Source organism: Microtus pennsylvanicus, chromosome 9 (assembly GCF_037038515.1).
Source record: "Microtus pennsylvanicus isolate mMicPen1 chromosome 9, mMicPen1.hap1, whole genome shotgun sequence".
In the NCBI taxonomy this organism is placed as follows: Eukaryota; Metazoa; Chordata; class Mammalia; order Rodentia; family Cricetidae; genus Microtus; species Microtus pennsylvanicus.
The window spans coordinates 98,149,002-98,168,870 of NC_134587.1; the positions used below are offsets into that span (position 1 = coordinate 98,149,002).

The following is a 19,869-nucleotide window of genomic DNA, read 5'->3' on the forward strand; positions in this document are numbered from 1 at the left end:
ATCGAACAATATAGCTTAGGTCCTAGAGAGCTGCTGCACAATAGTGAACAAAGGGATTTGTGATGTATTTTTCACAGTTATGAAAGCTTCACGCTTGTTTTAGACAAATGTTCACTCACCATTTGCTTGATTTTTCCAGGGAACTATTTGCTAGATGATCTTAATGTGTCAGCTCAGCGTCTATTGCTATACATTTGTTATATTTAGTCTCCATTTCATTACGCCTTGGACTTTATCTTTAATACACACCATAGGCACATGGCAATTTTTAATTATGGAGTAAGAAAGCAGTTATGATCTCCACTCAATTTGGCAGAAGTTTTAATTTTTAAATAGTTAATGGATTTACTATTTGAGGAGAACCCACTACATGACAAAAGTTAAACACACAAGGAGATTATCCTTGGAGTCTTCCTTCCACGTTCCACTTCTTTTATTGGGAATCATAAAATATACCAGCAAACAATTAAGAGCTTGTGAAAAGGCCAGGTGGTGACTTCTGGCTACAATGTCAGAGTGGAATATGTTGAAATGCCAGGCTTATTGAATTCATAACTATGGTTTCTTCTACACTAAGTGGCGTTAATTTCTAAGAACCCAGCCTCAGATCTGGGGCTGCCTCCCAAGCCACTCCCGGGATTCCTGATTGTGGCATTCAGCTGAAACATGAGTTCAGTTACCAAATATAGCCGAGTAGAGTAAGAGAAGGGACGAGTGTCTCAGGCCACAGTTGTCTCAGTACCACAGACCAGGCAGTCCTTAATGGACAGGCAAGACCAACCTCCTCTCACCAGGGGAAGGAAGAAAAGCTCCTGTGAAATCCATCGCCTTGGGGAGGCTTCACACTGACCAAGCACTGGAAAGGTCTGTACGGTACCCTTAACGCACTTACTAGTAGGACAACATTTTTGGGACTTTTAAAGATGGAAATATTTCAGTAGCTTTGCCTGGCACCGTGTTACCATTTGGAAAATGCTTGGTTTTTCTTTTACAAGGATAAGAAATGTAACATTAAATTTGCATTTTATTTCCCAAAGCAGGTAACACACAAACTTGGCTGGATTTCTCTCTACCCACACTGTCACAATCTACCTTTGTGTTATAATGTTAGGTGTGTTAAATCATGGTGATAAATTCCATAAGGGTTAAATATGTTTCTTAATGGAGTCAAATTTGTCAAGAGTATGCATGTGTTATATTTAATAGTCAATGAAATTGTAACTATCTTGACCCTCATCCATAGTTGAGCCAAAATCTGATGGATTAAAATAATAGACTTTAGGTTTAAATAACATTCTGACTTATGAGTCATCTTTTGAGAGATTTTTTAAACAACTCACAGGACATAATCAAGTTAGTTGGCATAATAACACCAGGTAATACAAAATAATTTTAATATACATATGAATAAAATACTTCTGACTGTGGTCATCCACGGAGCATTCTGTCAGATATAAAGATCGGAACACAGTCCTGTATCATGCTGCTGTTAAGCTACAGAGAAAACTGTCTTGAATCCAAAATATGACGCCGGTAAAGAATTATTTCAGGCTCATATTACTTTTTAGCATATTCTAAAAATACTGGCTACCTTCTAGCGTAAATACTATGGTCAAATGCAAAGTTTATTACGTGGCAATAGAAAACTATTCAAAATCTGTTCAATTGATGTGTATACCAAAATCAAGTCCTTTTTACATGATAAGGATACTGTTCAACTATTTCTCAAAGGAACTGAATAGTCTGCTCAAATGTTCAGAACTTTGAAGTCACTAACTATAGAGGAGGTCTGGGGGTCCTATCCAGCCACGACAGCTTTATAACATGTGGTTACACATCCCTAGTCCTGTTGTTCTGGCATCCAGTGTAGGTTGGGTCCCTTTATCTCTCTGTCTAGGCCTCTTTGTTCTGCAGCTAAAAGTAGATATTTAAATGGCCACAGATCACACTTGACAAGATAGTGAGGCTCCTGATCACCCTGGGGCCATTGTGACTTTTTGTTTTGTTTTATTTCATTTTGCTTTTCTTCTTCCTAAAATGGTCTGAAGAGGAAATATTTCTTTCACAAAATAGTGTGACATAATTCTTTAAGATCTACCAACTGGTACACCTGCAAGGCCAGGATAAGGGTCCCCAAGTACTTCAACAGGGTGGTCAGGAGCCTTTGAAGGCCACTGCGATTCTGGACTCCATCTAGGGATCAAAGCCACGGAGAGTGAATTCCCGGGCCCTGGTGAAATTCAAGCAAAGAAAACAAACACTAAACAAAGCATTCTGACTATCATTTACAGTTGGCAAATCATCATAGTGGAGAACATAGGAACATAGTTAGTAAATTCATCTCGAATTTAAATGAGAAATGGATGGATAAGAAATAAAATATATAGTTCTTAATAGGTTCAATATAAAGAAGATAAAATAAAGAGTATAAGGGGGAACCCAAATCCTCCTATTAACATGTTATTTGTGTTAGAAATAATAGAACTGTCAGATTTTATCCCTGGAATTAAAATAATATCTTACTTTGGGAGGGAGATTGTATTTAAAACCATGAGGCAAATTTGAGATATCTTCCTATAACGACAGCGTATCCAGTAATCAAGAAAATGAGCTTGTGTGTTTATTAAATGGTGATATCGTTAAGGTCATTTTGCATCAAACAAGATCTTATGACTATTTTCCCATTTGGCTTTTTCCCTGCAGGGTTCTTTGCAACAAAAATATTACAGAAAGGAGGAGAGGAAAAAGAGAGACCAAAAAAAAATATAGGAAGAAGGAAATAAACACGAAATTAGTCTAAGGATTCGCCACGGTTCTAACATAACAAAAATAAACCAGAGCTTTTGTTCTTAAGTGACCTTCAGAGATAGGGTTTATTAATAATGCCAGCAACATTGAATTGTCTAATTAAAAATTATCATTTCTTTTTGGTGCTTACAAACAAATGAATGAGGATGCTTACTTTAAATGTCAAAATCATTTACAATAGAATTTATTCCCTATGATTAAGACTTGAATTTTCCATCTCCGTCCAAATGCCATCATAGAGCTAAGAAGAATTTATTGATTAGTTTTCATTCTCCCAACCCCTGGCTATTTATTCTTATGCTTATGCACATCTTATGTGGTTATTGAAACTTCTCTGTCCCTCTCTGAAGGCTCCAAAGCACCTAGTGACAGTAGACAAGACGAAATCATCTAGGAGTCAGCCAGTCTCTTTTCTAACAGCGGCTTTTCTTTCCGGATTCGAGCAACTCTCTGGCGTCTCTTGGATAACAGTCATTCTCCTCCTTAACTAAATTCCTGAGATAATTAGACATGCTGTCTCCAACGGGCAGAGGGGACTGTGCCATTACATGCAACTTTCAGTGCTAAGTCTGCCGTTTCCTAGAGCTACCTACATAGTGGGTCAAATATTCGGACTTTTTGTTTCAGCTTTGAGTAATAAAAATACTAAAGTAGAAAGATGATGCGTATTCCACCAGTTGTCTACAGGGTTAAATGGTTTACTGGGAAAATGTCTAACTCAGAAGCAGTCATGGGAAGCCCTGTTTCCATTGTTTGTTAAGGAAATCCTATTTGTTCTCCTCTACACTGGCTGTGTGTGTCTAACTTGTCTTTCCGGCATTCTTTTAAATGTGAGATATGATTCTTAAATCAAGAGTCATTACTGCCTGTGTCAACAGAATTATTCCAGAAAGTTTTCTGCAAACACACACACATATAATATATATAGTGTACATATATCATATAATATGTAATATATATCCATATATTTTACTCACAATACAGAGAATTCTACCAAGTGTCATGAATATAATTTTTAGATAAACTTGCATCAAAGTCAGCAACTCTAACATCCAGGGTTATTTAAATCTTATAGATGTTTCTATCTTTTCTGTCATTTGCATATTCATATATATATGCCATCAATGCATATGTACAAATATACTGCACATTCCAGATCTCAGAAATAAATGTTTTCCCAATCCTAGAACTGTAACACTAAGATTTCGTATGTTAGGATGTATGATTCATGTGCCAAATACAAAATCTTACATATAAACACCATATGTTCTATATTTTGTAGTATAGTATAGTATATATACATAATTCCACAAACTTCCAATGATAATAAAATTCAAAGAAAAATTGTGAGCCATAGAATTACCTATATAAATAATCTTCAAATTAAGTGCTATAAAATTCACAAAATGAGTGGAAGATGCACAGGAAGTTAATACAGTATGTGATCCTAGGAGTTTACATTTGGAAGCAATATCTGTTAAGAACATGCAAGAAATCTGAGAACTTGTCTGCTCACAATCAGAGGTAGAGGAGTGTCTTCAATACCTTGTGGTACTGGCTAGTCCTCCCAAAGCTTTGCAGCACCAAATGCTTGCTAAGAGCAGAAAATCGACACCATGAATACACGTCAAAATTTACCTGCAAGTGCTTTGCCTGAGAAGCACTGTGAGGTGACAGCAGTAGCTATTGCGTCTGTGATACAGTCTGAGGGAGACTAAGCCTGAGCCCCACCTTTGCGATGGCAGTCCCCACCCTTTTCTCCAACTGCGGTGTTTCCTATCCGTCATGGTCTACAGCCACTGCTGCTGAAATGGAAAAGTGCATTTTATCTTATCGCATTTCATGTTATTTGCAGCTGTCTGCCATCAACACAGAGCATATTTGTCCAAAGTCAATCCAGAAAAACATAAAAGGATATTTAAGTATAAGAAATTCAGAGCCTGGCATTTTTTTTCCTAATTCACTTCTCTTGTGTCTTCTATTACAGTGTTAGATCATGGTCGTGTAGCTCAGTGGTGAAAGACTCAGTATGCCTGAATCCCTGCGCCCCAATTCCCAGGATCCAGCAGTGGGGAAACATATAAAGGGATGTTAGGATGTTACTCCTTCAGAAGACCATTTCCTTAGCCTAGAAAGAGAGATGTCACTCATGGTAGGCACTTTATTAACTAGATACTGAAGTATTAAACTCAAGATTTAATTCTAACTTTGCTAGGGTCCATGTTACATATATCACAAAGAGTTACCATTTTTACACAATTCTCACTGTCTCATACGCGTTGAATATCCTTAATGTGAAATGTTTAGAAACAGAAATAGCTCAGCTGTTACATTTTTTTTCAATTTTTGAAATAGTTGTATATGCATAATGAGGCACTTGGGCGATGGACCACAAATCTAAATGCAAAATCATCTATGGGTTATATACACTTTGATATGTAGTCTGAAGGTATGTTCCTATCATTTTAAACAAATTTATGCACACAACAGAATTCCACGGTGGAGAATGTTCTACTTGTGATGTCAGGTCAGCACTGAAAAGATTCTAGACTTTCCTATTATTTGGGGTTTCAGATTTATGGGTGGAACTGCTCAGCACACGCTGATTGCTGGAAAACAGAATGAGTCATTTTCTGCTTCTGAGGCTTCCTTGGATGTTGATAAGAACCATAAAAGTCAGTCATTAGAGATAAATGTTTAGTGCGCTATCTTATACATTTCTGAGTGAGCGAGTGGTGAACATCTTACATGCAAATGCCGGCAGTTCTGCCATAATCACGTTCTGCCAGTGATATTTTTGGATACATTTTTGTCTTTTCAAAATGTTGGACTTTAATAAATAACAATCAAGTTACAAGTCAAACTAACTTCTTTGACTTTGACTGAGGAAGTATTTTTGTTTTGCATTGATGGTCATTATCAAATACAGGTACCCCAATCTTTTTTCCCTTAATCTTTGTTTCTCTGTTTACTTTTTGGGAGGGAGGTCTTGTGTGTACTGTAGCATACATGTGAAAGACAAAGCGTAGCTTTCAAAAGTTGGGTCTCGTCTCCCACCTTGCTAAGGCCTCCCACGTTTTTTCTGCTGCACTATGTATTCTAGGCTAGCTGAGCTCCAAGCTTTCTGATGATTCTCCAGGCTCTGTCTTCCATCTAGCCACAGGAGTGTGGGTATTGTAATGTGCACCACTGCAGCCAGCTCTTTGTGTGATTTCCAGGGATCAAAGTCATCTGACTCGCACCGCTACCCTCTGCATCCCTCCCCCAACCCCTCTGCTCCCTGGTGTTAATTACTACAATAACTGTTAGGTCATGAGTTATACTACATATGTGTTTATCTTTACACGTGCCCTGCAAAGTGTATATGACGAAATGACTCTTAGAAGAGGCTGAAGAGGCTCAGTGCTCAATGGAACAACACTGAAAGTCAAGGCAGAGAGCTGATTCAGATGCGGTGAGAATTCTCTGTTGTGGACTAGATATGAACCATAGGCACAGAGATTTTAGAGAGTGCAGTGTTGTCAGTGCAGGTCTAAGTGACAGGTGACTTGAGTGTCAGCTTCAAGTGTTCCATGTGTGTCAGAGGCAAGAGAAACTATTTCAACTGGAGCCTGGAAAGGAGTAAAGGTCTATTTCGGTGCTAATTTTCCTGGGTGAGGCAGCTCATTATGAGTGACCAGGACATGGGTTCACCTGCCATATCTCAGTCTTGCATATAGCACATCTTTTACAGTCCCTGGGTCTGTGGGAAGAGGGGCTTCTGTACGTATTGCTAGAGGAAGAAATACCATGCCAGTCTTCTGGGCTTCTCTTCCAATGAACATCTCCTGTGACTGGTTACAACAATCTTGGGTCATGAGCTGACCTCAACACCAGTCATCCCATGGCAGTGTGGGACTTGGTCCCACCAGAGTGTTGTACTGCTTGCTTTTGGAAAGCTGCTTCTTCAGGGATGGACACAGTTGAGTGGTTTTGATGGTAATGTATATGACACAGAAACTTGGACATGGTCCATGTACAGGGAGACTATCCAAAGCTGAACAGAATCCTATAATGTCTGACCGCACAGGTGTAACCGTGAATACATCTATATTTACCTTGCGATGAGGTGGAAAGGGGAAGCTCTTGAAGTACCAGTTATTCTATCTGGTACTCCCCTGTTTCTTACTGAACCGTATTTCAGCAATGTATTAGGAACCCTTTTGTTCTGAAACTGTGACAACACACTACAACACAGCCATGGAAATTCTGGAGCTCGGTGCCATCCAGTGGTGAAACATAGAAGGAATTACAGAAGCATGGAAAATAAGCAGTTGACCTGGAATTTTTGGACAGACAAATGGCAGGTTAGGAAGACAGAAGTAAAGACAGAGCATCCAGACAAAATTACATGACAACGTGCATCTTGAGGTTTTTAAAAGAAAACCTTTCTCTCACTCAATAATCAAAATAAAGCCAGAAAACACATAAAATGAGATACCAGTCAGTAATCAGTATGGGAGACGTCCCAACTAGTTAAAAGCAGTATCTATGGAGCTCAGGGAGCTTGAGAAAAATAGAGAAATGTTTAATACTCTAAAAGAAACGTAAAGGACAGAAGAATATTTTAAAACTCAAGGAGTAATTTTCTAGTTTTAAAATACACTCAGTAAAATTTGAAGGGCAAAGTGGCTTCCATGGGAGGGAGCTCAAACAGAAGGAAAATAAACGGCATGAGGCAGGCTACCCAAATACTTACGATTAGAAAACAGCAAAGTAGGGGGAGGGTGGGCAATGAGGACCTGCATGGCTTCAGGGGCAATGTGAAGACAGCGATGATCAGTTCTGTGGGTTTAAAGAGGTCTTGAGAACACCAAAGAGAGGAAATAGAAATAATAAAAGAACACTTCCCAAATGATACAAATACACACCTATACACATACATACATACATAGACACACACATACACAAAAGCCAGGGGACACAGGTCAAATGTAACTCAATGAGTTCTACCCCCAGACATCTTAACATGAAGGTCTCAAGGGTGAAAAGAACTGAAAAAAAAAAAAGAACCAAAGCTATGAGAGAAGAGAAGCAGGTTAATCATGTGAGTAAGTGTGTCCCAGTTTACCTGCCAGCCGTTTTCCGAACAGAAACCTAAGAGTCTAGAACAAAGCAGCGTGAGATTTTTCACAGTGCCAAAAAAAAAAAGCTATCAACGAAGAATTCACTACTCAGCAAAGCTACTATTTAGGGGGTGCTAGAGAGATGGCTCAGAGGTTAAGAGCACTGTCAGCTCTTCCAGAAGAACAGGGTTCAATTCCCAGCAACCACATGGTGCCTTACAAGCATTTGTAATGAGGTCTGGTGCCCTCATCTGGCCTACAGGCATACATGCAGGCAGAACACTGTATAGATGATAAGTAATTTTTTTTTTAAAAAAAAAAAAACAACTATCCTTTAGGAATGAAAAAGACATTTCCTGATAAACAAAAGCTGAGACTATGTGTGTGTGTGTGTGTGTGTGTGTGTGTGTGTGTGTGTGTACAGATATATATACACACATGTATTCATATACATATATATGTACACACACATATATATTCAAAACATGTATCTACAAGGCATACTAAAGAACTTTAAATGGGAAGAAGAATGTGATAATGACTAACAAGAGAGCATATGAAATTCACTGATAGAGTAATTTTTTCTTTCTTTTTTCTTTTTTTGGTTTTTCAAGACAGGGTTTCTCTATAGCTTTGGAACCTGTCCTGGAACTAGCTCTTGTAGACTAGGCTGGCCTCAAACTCACGGAGATCTGCCTGCCTCTGCCTTCTGAGTGCTGGGATTAAAGATGTGCACCACCACAGCCCAGCTGTAACAGAGTAATTTTAAAAATTTGGAATATGCTAATGTTGAAATGAGATACATAAGCCATCCCTAATATGGAGCCTAAAATACAATTAAATCAATAACTATGCTAATACATGACAGGCAACCTAGAAACGTAAGATGGGAACCAGAGGGATACATCAATCACAAAGTGCTTGCCTCAAAAGCTTGAGGACGTGCGCTCAGATCCTCAGAACCCATGTAAAACAGTAGGCCCAAGGCCTAGAATACCTATAGGCAGAGTTTTCCTGTCCTGACTACCCTCTCCCAAATACATTCGGAGTCTTAATATTAATTGTGAATGTTTGGCCCATAGCTCAGCCTTGTTACTAGATAACTCTTACATTTTAAATTGAACTGTATTTCTTATCTTTGCTTTGCCATGTGGTTTGGTACCTTTCCTGAGTTCAGCATGTCCATCTTGTTTCTCTCTGCATCTCTGATGACTTTCCTGCCTCTGCCCTTCCTCCTCCCAACATTTTCTCGGTGCCAGGCTGCCTCTCCCAATCTCTTCCTGCCCAGCTATGGGAAAATCTGGTTTTTATTAACAGTGAGAGCAACACATTTTCACAGTGTATAAAATTGTTCCACAGCAAATCTCAGTGGCGGGTAGTTAGGAGGGAGAGACAGATAGACCACTGGAAACTTGGGGGGCCAGCTTGCCTGGCCTGTGTGGTACAATTCCAAGCCAGTGATAGACCTGTCCCAAAGGGAAAGAAGTACATAATCTACACCACACGTGCTCATGCAAACGCACACACACACACACACACACACACACACACACACACACACACAGCTTAGCTTGCCAACAACCACAACACACATGGAGAAAAATGCAAAACGGGACATTAAAATTCAAAATGTAGCAGAAATCAATAAGGTCAGGTAATCATTTTCTATTACATGAATAAGGTCATGTAATCATTTATTGCTTCTTGTTCTTTGTTTCTGTCTGAATCTCAATAAGCATCTTAGGCGACTATTATTTAAAAAGACGTTTCTATGAGCAAAGTATTTTATGTGTATTTGGAGTAGTATGTTCACTTGTATGTGGGAGCACAGTGAATCCTGGTGTGTCCTCATGATCATAGCATTGTGTGTGTGTGTGTATGTGGTGTGTGGTATATGTGTGTATGTGTAAATATGTGTGCATGTGTGTGGTGTCTGTGTATATATGTGTGTGTGTGTGCATGTGTGTATAGTGTGTGTATGTGTGTGTGATATATGTGTATGTGTGTATGTGTGTATTGTATATGTGTGTATGCGTGTATATGTACATATGTGTGTGCATGTTTATATCTATGTTCACAGTGTGTGTATGTCTGTGTGTGTGTGTTTCCCTGTGTGTGTCTGTGAGGGGAAGGGTCTGAAGCTGATGTGGATTGTCTTCCTCCATCTATATCTGCTTTTATTGATTGAGACTGGGGTATCTTAACTGAACCCAGAACTCACTGATCAGCTAGTATAACAAATCAATTGCTTCAGGAACTCCACTATCTCTGGCTCTTGAGTGCTGGTTGTAGGTGACAGTCACCAGACCTTCCCCAGGCACTTATGACCTGGGACCTAGGAGCCCAAACTCCTGTCCTCACAGCAACTGCTCTATTCACTGAGCTGGATCCTCAGTCCCAGAATGGCGTATTTGGTAAGTGTTGGGTGATGACAAAATTGAAGTTTATATTAGAAAAAGTCAAAGAATCAAAGCACACTAGCACAGTAACTACCATGAGTACAGAGGAAGAGCATGGAGGAGGGAGAAAGAAACTACGACAGTATTAGTAAAGTAAAACCTTAATCAATGTATGAATATATCAAATATTACTTGTATCCTTTAAATGGACTTTTTTTCTTGTTTTGGCTTGGTTTTGGTTTTCAAGATAAAATTTCTCTGAGTAGCCCTGGCTGTTGCAGAGAACTCACTCTGTAGACCAGGTTGACCTTGAACTCAGAGAGATCCACTTGCCTCTGCCTCCCAAGTGCTGGGATTAAAGACATGGGTGCCACCATCGCCAGGCTACATGGACATTTTAATGTCTATATGTGACACTTGAAATGAGTTTTTTGGGTCAGGGAATGGCTCAGGGTTCCAAGCCTGCCGACCTCAGTTTGATCTCCAGAAGCCATGTGGGGAAAGGAAGAACTGGCTCTCAGTAGCTGTCCTCTGACCTCCACACACGCATATTATCACACAAAGAAGTAAATGGAGATAACATATTAGCAAAGTTTTAAAATTCAGGGACAACAGGAGAAGACCACTTAATGAAGATCTGATTTGAAATGCTACAGTGGGGCTCTGGTCATGAGAGCAGGGGAGACAACAACAGAGCTCTGGGCCCCTGCCTTTGTGTCTCCCTCTTTCTCCCCACAATCCCCAAACAAAGCTCAAAACGTGTTTGCAATACTAGGGATTCCTGAGGTTTTCCTCATTGCAGGCTATGATCCAGTGTGGTAGGCGTTAGCCCTGGGAAGACTCCAGTCCCATCCCTGCCTTCATGATGCTCATCCCTCAGGGAGGAAAGGGTCTCCAACATCTCTATGCATTTATTTGGGACTAGAGGTGTAACTCAGTGATAGAATGCTTGCCTAGCACACTCAAACCCTAGGTTCAATGCCTGGGACTGAAAGGAAAAAAAAGAAAGAAATATATACTCATATTAAGACAAATGCAATGCTAAAATATGCTTCAATGTACCCAGAATCAAACCGTACTAACCAAAGAATTCTAGAAACTTTTCAAAGGAAACAGAATTTAAGCAAATCCTTTGAACTGGTGAACTGGGTAGAAAAGCAGAAGAGAGAGATACAAGAGAGGGCATTTTAAGCAAAATGGATAGTGTATAAAAGTTCCTGAAAATGTGAAAGTGTGTGGATTTTCAGGGTCCAGCCTTGATAGATTTGTATGTTCCAGGGTAGAGATGTGTGGATTAGACAGAGAAATGAAAGAAACACAAAAACAGAATAGTACCAGGAGGACAACTCAGTGAATACTGAATCCACAGTATCTTAATGAGACAAGTAACGTGGACAGGGCCATTGAGCAGTCATTTCCCCTGTGGGGAAAACCTAGAACTGCACATATTACAAGAGATCAGAGAAGAATTGTGGCTTGGGGGAGTTTTAGGAGAGATGACAGTTAAGCTAAAGAGAACTGAGAGTGGATGGAGAGAAGGAAGGCATTCCAGGCAACTCAAACTCCTAAAAAGGAAGCAGCTGGAGGAAGAAAAGGTCACGAGCTACAGGGGATCCCTCTGTTCCGCAAGACTCTGTGCTGCTCACTGAAGGAGAAATGCTTGACTGTTTCTTTTTGCTGTTTCTCTCCTTCTCTCTTTACTGAGCAAAAGTAACAGAGGTGGATCTTCTCAGTCTGCCTCCTAGCCTGCCTCTCTCATCACAGCCCTGGATTGAAAAGAACATGTCTCAGCATCCAACAGACTCCTGAGGGAATGAGGGAGACGTTTGCAGCCGTATATCTCTCCTTTTGAAGATGCCTTTCTTATTCTGGGGTGTTGACTGACACAAAAAGTCCCTGAAGCACAATTTTCCAGGGAACTCGAGCCATCTGGAAATCTCTCTTGCTCTTCCATGTTGAGCGAGCATTTTCCTAGACCGTGTACATACTCCAGCAGCAACAACAGTGCTGGAAATGAAATATGGAGCCGGTATGCAATCATGCTATTATTTCGCTTTTCACTGTGTAAGCAGTTTTTAAATGGCACCTAATCCTGACAACTGCAGCCCATCAGGTGATTCCTCTTTAAAACCAAAACACGAGTCAGTAAGCAGGTGAGATCATGTGTGCCTGCAGCAAACACTCCCCATTTGACAATGAGAATCTGCTACTTCTCATCATTCAGTTGGCTTTAAGCTTCCTTATATAATATTTCCCTGAAGCTTTAAAACACATTACAATATGCTCCTCTTATACTAAATTGTAAGGGGGTTAGTGATGGATGGAACTTGTTGTATTAATATGATACGTGTTTTATCTTGCCTGCAAAACTATAACGTAATCTTGCTAAAGTACATGGTGAACACTGAGCTCTGGACTCTTGGTTCTCTTTTGAGGAGAAGGATGTTGAGACAGAGAATCTCAGTGTGGATCCCTGGATAGCCTGGAACTTTTTCTGTAGTGCAGGCTGGGCTTACACTTGCTGTGTTCCTCCTGCCACTGCCTCCCACCTTCTGGGTGCTGGATTACAGGCATGCACAACCATGCAGGACTGAGTGTTGGCTCTCTTATGCAGATCTGCCTGTCTTCTTCTTTCAAGCCTCGTGCTTATTGTGAGAATCATAAGCAAAATAGTCTACACACTGATTCTTGGTGCAATGCCAGGTGAGCGGTCTACCATTAATCATGACTTTTAGTAAGGTCGCCATTGACTGTTATTAGTTTTTATGTATGAATTCATTATGTAGCTAATGTTCTTAGTGGTGGACAATTTTTAAAAACAAAAATCTAGATAAACTTCTACCTTTTATGGAATATACATGCGTGTGTGTGTGTGTGTGTGTATACACATGTATATGCTACTGTTTCAACTACTCAACACTGACACTATTCCAAAAAAAGGCTGTATGTAACATAATCCTAGGCTATCTTCAGCAGAGTGGGTAAATTTTAGTGTTCTCAGCAAGAAGGAAAGAAAATAGAACTGCACGAGATGATAAGCCTATTGTAATGATTGGTCATTATAGGAATTCCACCATATAAATCCCTTTCACATCTCCAATCCCACACTTTAAACAGGCTACTGTAACTGTCACACCATACACCTTATTTTATTAACTTAAAAAGAAATAGCATTTTTATTTTAAAAATTGAAACCAAGATTCAGTTTGAAAAGCTCTCTCTCTAAGATATAGTATGGGGGGAGTGGGTCACATCCCACCGCCTGGCTAGCTTAGCCCCTGAAATAACAACACAGAAACTGTATTAATTTAAACACTGCCTTGGCTAACTCTCACATCTTGATTCAACGCACTTCTAATAATCGGGTCGTGGCTTACCAGGGAAGATTCAGCATGTCTGACCTGGCAGCTTCATGGTGGGTGGCTCTCTGACTCTGCTCTTCTTCCCAGCATCCAGTTCTGTCTTCCCCACCTATCTAAGTTTCTGCCATATCAAAAGGCCAAGACAGTTTTTTTTATTCAACCAATAAAAGCAACATAAATATAGAAGGACCTTCTACACCATTTCCCCTTTTTCCGTTTAAGCAAAAAAAAAAAAAGGCTTTCACTTTAACATAGTAAAATTACATATAACAAAACAGTTATCAAGCAAGAATTACAATTACAATATTTATATCTATTTTATCTTTTATCATAACAAAGGAAAACTATAATTATAATTAACCTTTCTTCAACTCTATCAAAGACTCCAGAAGGACATAATATTACCTAAGTAAACAAGAAGTAAGCAACTTCCAAAACTCTAGAAATGACAGAGACATCTCACTGCCTGGAGAGTCACTCAAAGTTTTTTTGTACTGTTGTGGCATCCACCTTCAGCCTACAGGCCCATAGTATCCAGCAGACATTTTCATGAAAGAGGAAAATTCAAAGACAGTTCAGTCACTTTCTTCTGTATCCTGCAGAATGTCTCGCAGACTCTTTCATGAAACAGGAACCCTGAAGGATCATCTCATCTTTAGGCAAGTTCAGCAGTCCCCTCTTTCTCTGTGGGTTCTTCCTGTCTAGTTTATGCAACAGTCCAGGCAAGAGCATTTTCTTGCCCAAATGGCTAGCAAACTCTATAAGGAGACTCTTCGATGCCCATCTTCCTCAGGAAGTAGATTGATGCTGCCAGGAACAGAAGTGTCTCATTGTCATGAAAAACCCTAAGTTATTTAAACATTAGATGCCATATTCTGTAGTCTTTGAAAGATATGAAGAATGCCTATCTAACTGAAATATATCTCTATATATCTAGAAAATCTAACTAATATGACTACAAGCTTGATTATTATTGAGAATTATCCATTAACAACCTATATTTCCTAATTATACATTACATTTTTAAATGAACTACACAATCACAATACCTTAATCAAGATCAGAAATACATATACATATAACAAATTGGTCTTAAATTTATATCAACAAAGCAAAATTTATACCAGTGTAAATTATTCATATCTATATTATATCCCCCCTTTAAATGTAAAAGAACATTTATAAACAATATTTGGGAATATGGGTACAGTTATTTCTCTCCAAACTGCTTTGTGCTGAATGGGGGTGCTGTTAATCAGGTCTTTCTTGGTGTATCCTATATGCTAGTTTCATCTCAGTCACCAGTTGGGTGAAGTAATTTTCTGAGGGTGTTTATGGCAACCTTTCAGGAGGATGTGGTCTATCATACCATATTGGTCTAGAATCAATTCACACGGTCTCATCTTCTGTGAAAACAAAAGAACCTCTTTTCCAAAGTATCATATCCTTAGACCCAAATTCTGAAGTTATGATACCATTAGAACATATATGCTGGTTTAGCTTGGCAGACCACGCAATGAAATGTCTCTCTGTACTTATCTCCTTCACAGTCAAAAAATTGAAAGAAAATACAATAATACACATAATCCAGAATCTCTGTGAATTATCCATTTTTATGTGGCTCAATTTTTTTACTCTATTACTTTACTCTGTCTCTTTAAAGACTTTACCCGTTTTTTTAAACCACTAACTTTATTCTATGACTTTCTATACTTCTTTTATTTTCTTTCAAGCCTACATATGTTTATTTAGCACGGTGACCCATTTAGAGGTCTTTTATGTCTGAATCTGTCCTATTGTGAATCTGTAATTCTTTACTATCCAGGAGCACTCCTTAAAATACTAAGTGCTTCTTAAAAACTTATGCTGTACTATGTAGGGGTAATACGGTACCACCTGTTTCCTGCCCAATCTAAACCTTAACTGCACTGTTATTATGATAATTACTATAGTCCTGCCTGAGTTCAGTACAGTTCAGGACGGCAGAGCAGAGCCAGAGCTGTTCCTGCCTCAGAGCCATTTGGTGCCCCTCAGCCACACACAGTTCCAAGCACACAGCAGTACACATTGTCATCAAGCAAGCTGTAGCATTTCACTCACAAAACACCATCCAAATTCTCTGTCTCCTGCAAGAGACAGACTCCGCACTAGGAACATAGCTTGGAAAGCCGGCGTTTCAAAACTGTGCGGCTTTTTTTTTTCACCTCCAGGTAGGAGCCACAGTCAGTTCTGAGAATGAGCTTTTTATCTGAGTTACAGCCAAATCTGCCAGGCAGAGCACTGTGCAGCCTGGAAACATCTCTCTGTATGATGGCAGAAATCCACCGTGCTCTCCTGCTCATGCACGGGGGCTAGTAGACCTGATCCTGCTGCCTGCCCAGGCAGGGAGCGCCGAGTCACAGGCATGGTCTCAGCCACTTTCCTCCCAACCCCGAGTGGGCACACAAATACCCAGGCCCACAAAGGCTCCATAGCCCGAGTGTACACTGGCTGCAGGGCCCAGGAAGCCACGTTTTAAAATGATGCAGCTTTTTTACCTGCTGCTATTACTGAGTCAGGAAATCTCTCTGCTGCACGCCCCAGCAAACAGCAAAAAGCTGTGTTAAACTCAGTTTTTTTCTGTGTTTCTAGAATTCCTTTTCAAGCCCTCTTAGGTTTTTTTAAGAGAATTTATTTTACATTTTATTTATTTATTTATTTATTAAAGATTTCTCTCTTTTCCCTGCCACTGCCTCCCATTTCCCCCCCCTCCCCCAATCAAGACTCCCTCCCTCGTCAGCCCAAAGAACAATCAGGGTTCCCTTCCCTGTGGGAAGTCCAAGGACCACCCACCTCCGTCCAGGTCTAGTAAGGTGAACATCCAAACTGCCTAGGCTCCCACAAAGCCAGTACGTGCAGTAGGATCAAAAACCCATTGCCATTGTTCTTGAGTTCTCAGTAGTCCTCATTGTCCGCTGTGTTCAGCGAGTCCGGTTTTATCCCAGGCTTTTTCAGACCCAGGCCAGCAGCATTGTTTGTAATAGCCAGAACCTAGAAACAACCTAGATGCCCTTCAATGGAAGAATGGATGAAGAAAGTATGGAATATATACATATTAGAGCCCTCTCAGGTTTTACATAAAGTTAGTAGACCACGTTGGAGCACCACTTTGTAGTATGGAGGAAGAGCAGGTCACATCTCACCACCTGGGTAGCTTAGCCTCTGAAATAACAACACAGAAACTGTATTAATTTAAACACTGCCTGGCCCATTATATCTAGCCTCTTCTTGGCTAACTCTCACACCAGTTCAGTCTTCCCCACCTACCTAATTTTCTGCCCTATCAAAAGGCCAAGGCAGTTTTCTTTATTCAACCAATGAAAGTAACACAAATATAGAAGGACCTCCTACACCACTAAGATAAGGAACAGCACCACCCTGCCCCATACCTCATCCTGAGCTCCTCTCTTCATTATTCTCACTGCACACTTACTTTATCCCACTGGGTCTTTAGACCCTTAATCTTAAAATCAAACTTCCGCCCAGGAATCCCAATGCAATACCGATTTCTCATTGGCTGTGCCCACTCTCCTTCCATGTCACCTGAATGTTAAGACCTGGGTCTTATGTCCCTAGACCTGTCCCTGGACTGCCGAGCTCTGTTAGAGAGAATATCCTGGTCACTCCAATTAATGACACCATAGATACATCACATCCAACTTCAGTTATGACCCCACCCCTGCCAGTAAATCATCCTTCCAGGACCTCCTTCCTTTCCTGACCAATATTACAAGAATCTCCTGTCCATGTAAATTCTCAACTGCATAGCAATTTCAAGCTAAGGGCCATTTTTTTAAAGTTACAGATTTATACAGATATTCATTCTCTAGTTCGCTCTCTCTAGTTCTCTCTCTCTCTCTCCTCTCCTCTCCAGTCTTCTCCTTTGAAGCTGAGTATCCCCTTTGTATTATAATCTCCTCAAATCTTTAAACACAATGGCATCTTCACTTCTTAACACACATGCTTCATGTCCCCCTGTGAGCTCAATAATTCCATTAACATTTAAACACATTTAATGCTATATGCTAAAAACAACAAAAAAAGAGATACAAACACTTCTTTCTTCTCACTGGAGTCTACCTTTAGGTTCTGGGACTACCTTCTTGATGTCTTTTCTCTTCTCTGTGAATATCCAAGCCAATGAAGGCAAGTACAATCTGTACTTTCTATATTTTTCTAGGAGTCTTGGCTTCAGTCACTGTTGCAGACACCCAAACTGTTTCTAGCACTACTAGTGTTCCCAGTTGCTATAGCCAAAAGGTCACTGTCTCTTCCAAGAGATACCTTCTTTTCCAGTTTCCAGGGTTCCCAATTCTTCTGTTTTCTACAAGAGCTCTGGGGAATTCTTTTTCTTTCCTCCTTTTTGTCTTGACAGCATTTTTCATCCTATGACTGAAGGATTCCCAGCCCAGCTCTGCTCCTTCCCTGAGCTATAGACCAGTATCTGATATTGCCTTTAAGGAAGACCAGAGACTCCTCAAGTACAAAAGGCTCAAATCAAAACAGAACTTGTTTCTTAAAAGATATGTCTCTGCACACATCATAAAATAATTTAATAAATTGACCCATGCTATTGCAAAAGCCTGCAACCCTGTGTGTATCATCTCTGTGCTCAGTCACCATGTGCCATTCTTTCGGCTTCATTTCTCCTATGAAACATTCTTTTCCTTCTAGATGGTATTATAATAGTTTATTTTTCTTTTATCATGTACTTGGTACATTAAATATATGTTTTTATTACTGAATCATATCTGCTGAATTTATGAAAGCAAAAGCTTGTCCTTTCAAAGAAACATATGTACATGTGTGTGTTCCTTAGCAGGTGTTGATGTTCACTAAACACATTTTAAATTAAACACAGATAGTCATATCTATGAAAACACCCAGTTCAAATCTCAAGTGTGTCACTTCAAGAATCAAAATTTTATTTTTCCTGATCTACATGGATTTTTATCTTACCTTGTTCTAGATGTGGCAGACAATCTCTTCTAGTCCTGAGCTCAATAACTTAAATAAAACCTTATTTTTTTATGGACCATAACCATATTGGCTTTTCTTTCAAGGAAAAAGAAAATTTCAAACAAGTGAAAATACAATCAGTTTGGCCGTTGTACACGTCTTAGATCCTGTTCTATGGCTATGATGAAACACCATGACCAAGTGCAACTTGGGAAGGAAAGCATTTATTCCTCTTACATTTTCAGGTGATAGCCCATCACTGTGGAAAGTCAGTACACGAGCTGATGCAGAGGCTAAAGAGGAGTATTGCTTACTGGCTTGCCCCTCGTGGCTTGCTCAGCCTGCTTTCTTATAGAACCCACAGCTACAGATAGGCTCAGCCCTCCCACATCAATTACTAATCTAGAAAATGCTCTACAGGCTTGCCTACAGCTAGATCCTAGGGAGGCATTTTCTCAAATGAGGCTCTCTCTTCGCCCATAATTCTAATTACATGTATCAAAGATGAAATAAACCTAAACAACACAGTACCCAAGCATATATTTAGCACAATATTCCTCTCCCTTCCAATCTTCTTGAATTTTCTAAGTTCACACTGTTTTTGATATTGCTCCTCCTCACATTAAGAGCTGAGTGTGCTCAAATGTTATCAATAATACTCAATGATCATATTTAGGAGCTTTGTGCTAAGCAAACCAACCTGCTTTCTCAGGACAAATGATAACTGGTTCTTAAATAGGTATTTAATAAACACTTTCAATAAAATACTGGGTGGGCTCTGCTGCTAGATATTTGATTCTACTGGGATATTTATGCCTTGCATGTCTATGCTTTGCATTATCTTTAGGCAATCTTATAAATCTTAACATTGTAGAAATCTGTTGGCAATGAAGATTACACTTGTTCACAGATATACATTTTTTTATGGTGAAAATAGTACTGAATTGCTTTCTGTATGACTCCAAACATTGTATTTTATTGATCTATAGACGTTATCCGGTTGGAAGTCCACCAACAAATCTAAATATTCATAATCACTTGCATATATCTAGTCTTTAGCACCTTCTTTGAAATGGTGGTAAACTCTTCATGGTCTCATCATTAATTTGCTAAACAAAATCTTACATGTATATTTGTTTTATATTTGATTATTTTGCCTGGATGTTAGTAAGCATCTGTTAGAATAGTGTTGAATGA

General features: G+C 39.6%; 1 protein-coding gene across 3 annotated transcripts in view; it reads left to right on the forward strand.

Moving 5' to 3' along the window:
- Nucleotides 1–744: 744 nt before the first annotated feature.
- Nucleotides 745–19,869, forward strand: part of Palld (palladin, cytoskeletal associated protein) — a 386,115-nt gene continuing 366,990 nt past the window's right edge. For all 3 annotated transcript variants that reach the window (XM_075986846.1, XM_075986847.1, XM_075986848.1), the window contains exon 1: nt 745–864. The gene's annotated coding sequence lies outside the window, so the exon portion shown is untranslated. The remainder of the gene's footprint in view (nt 865–19,869) is intronic.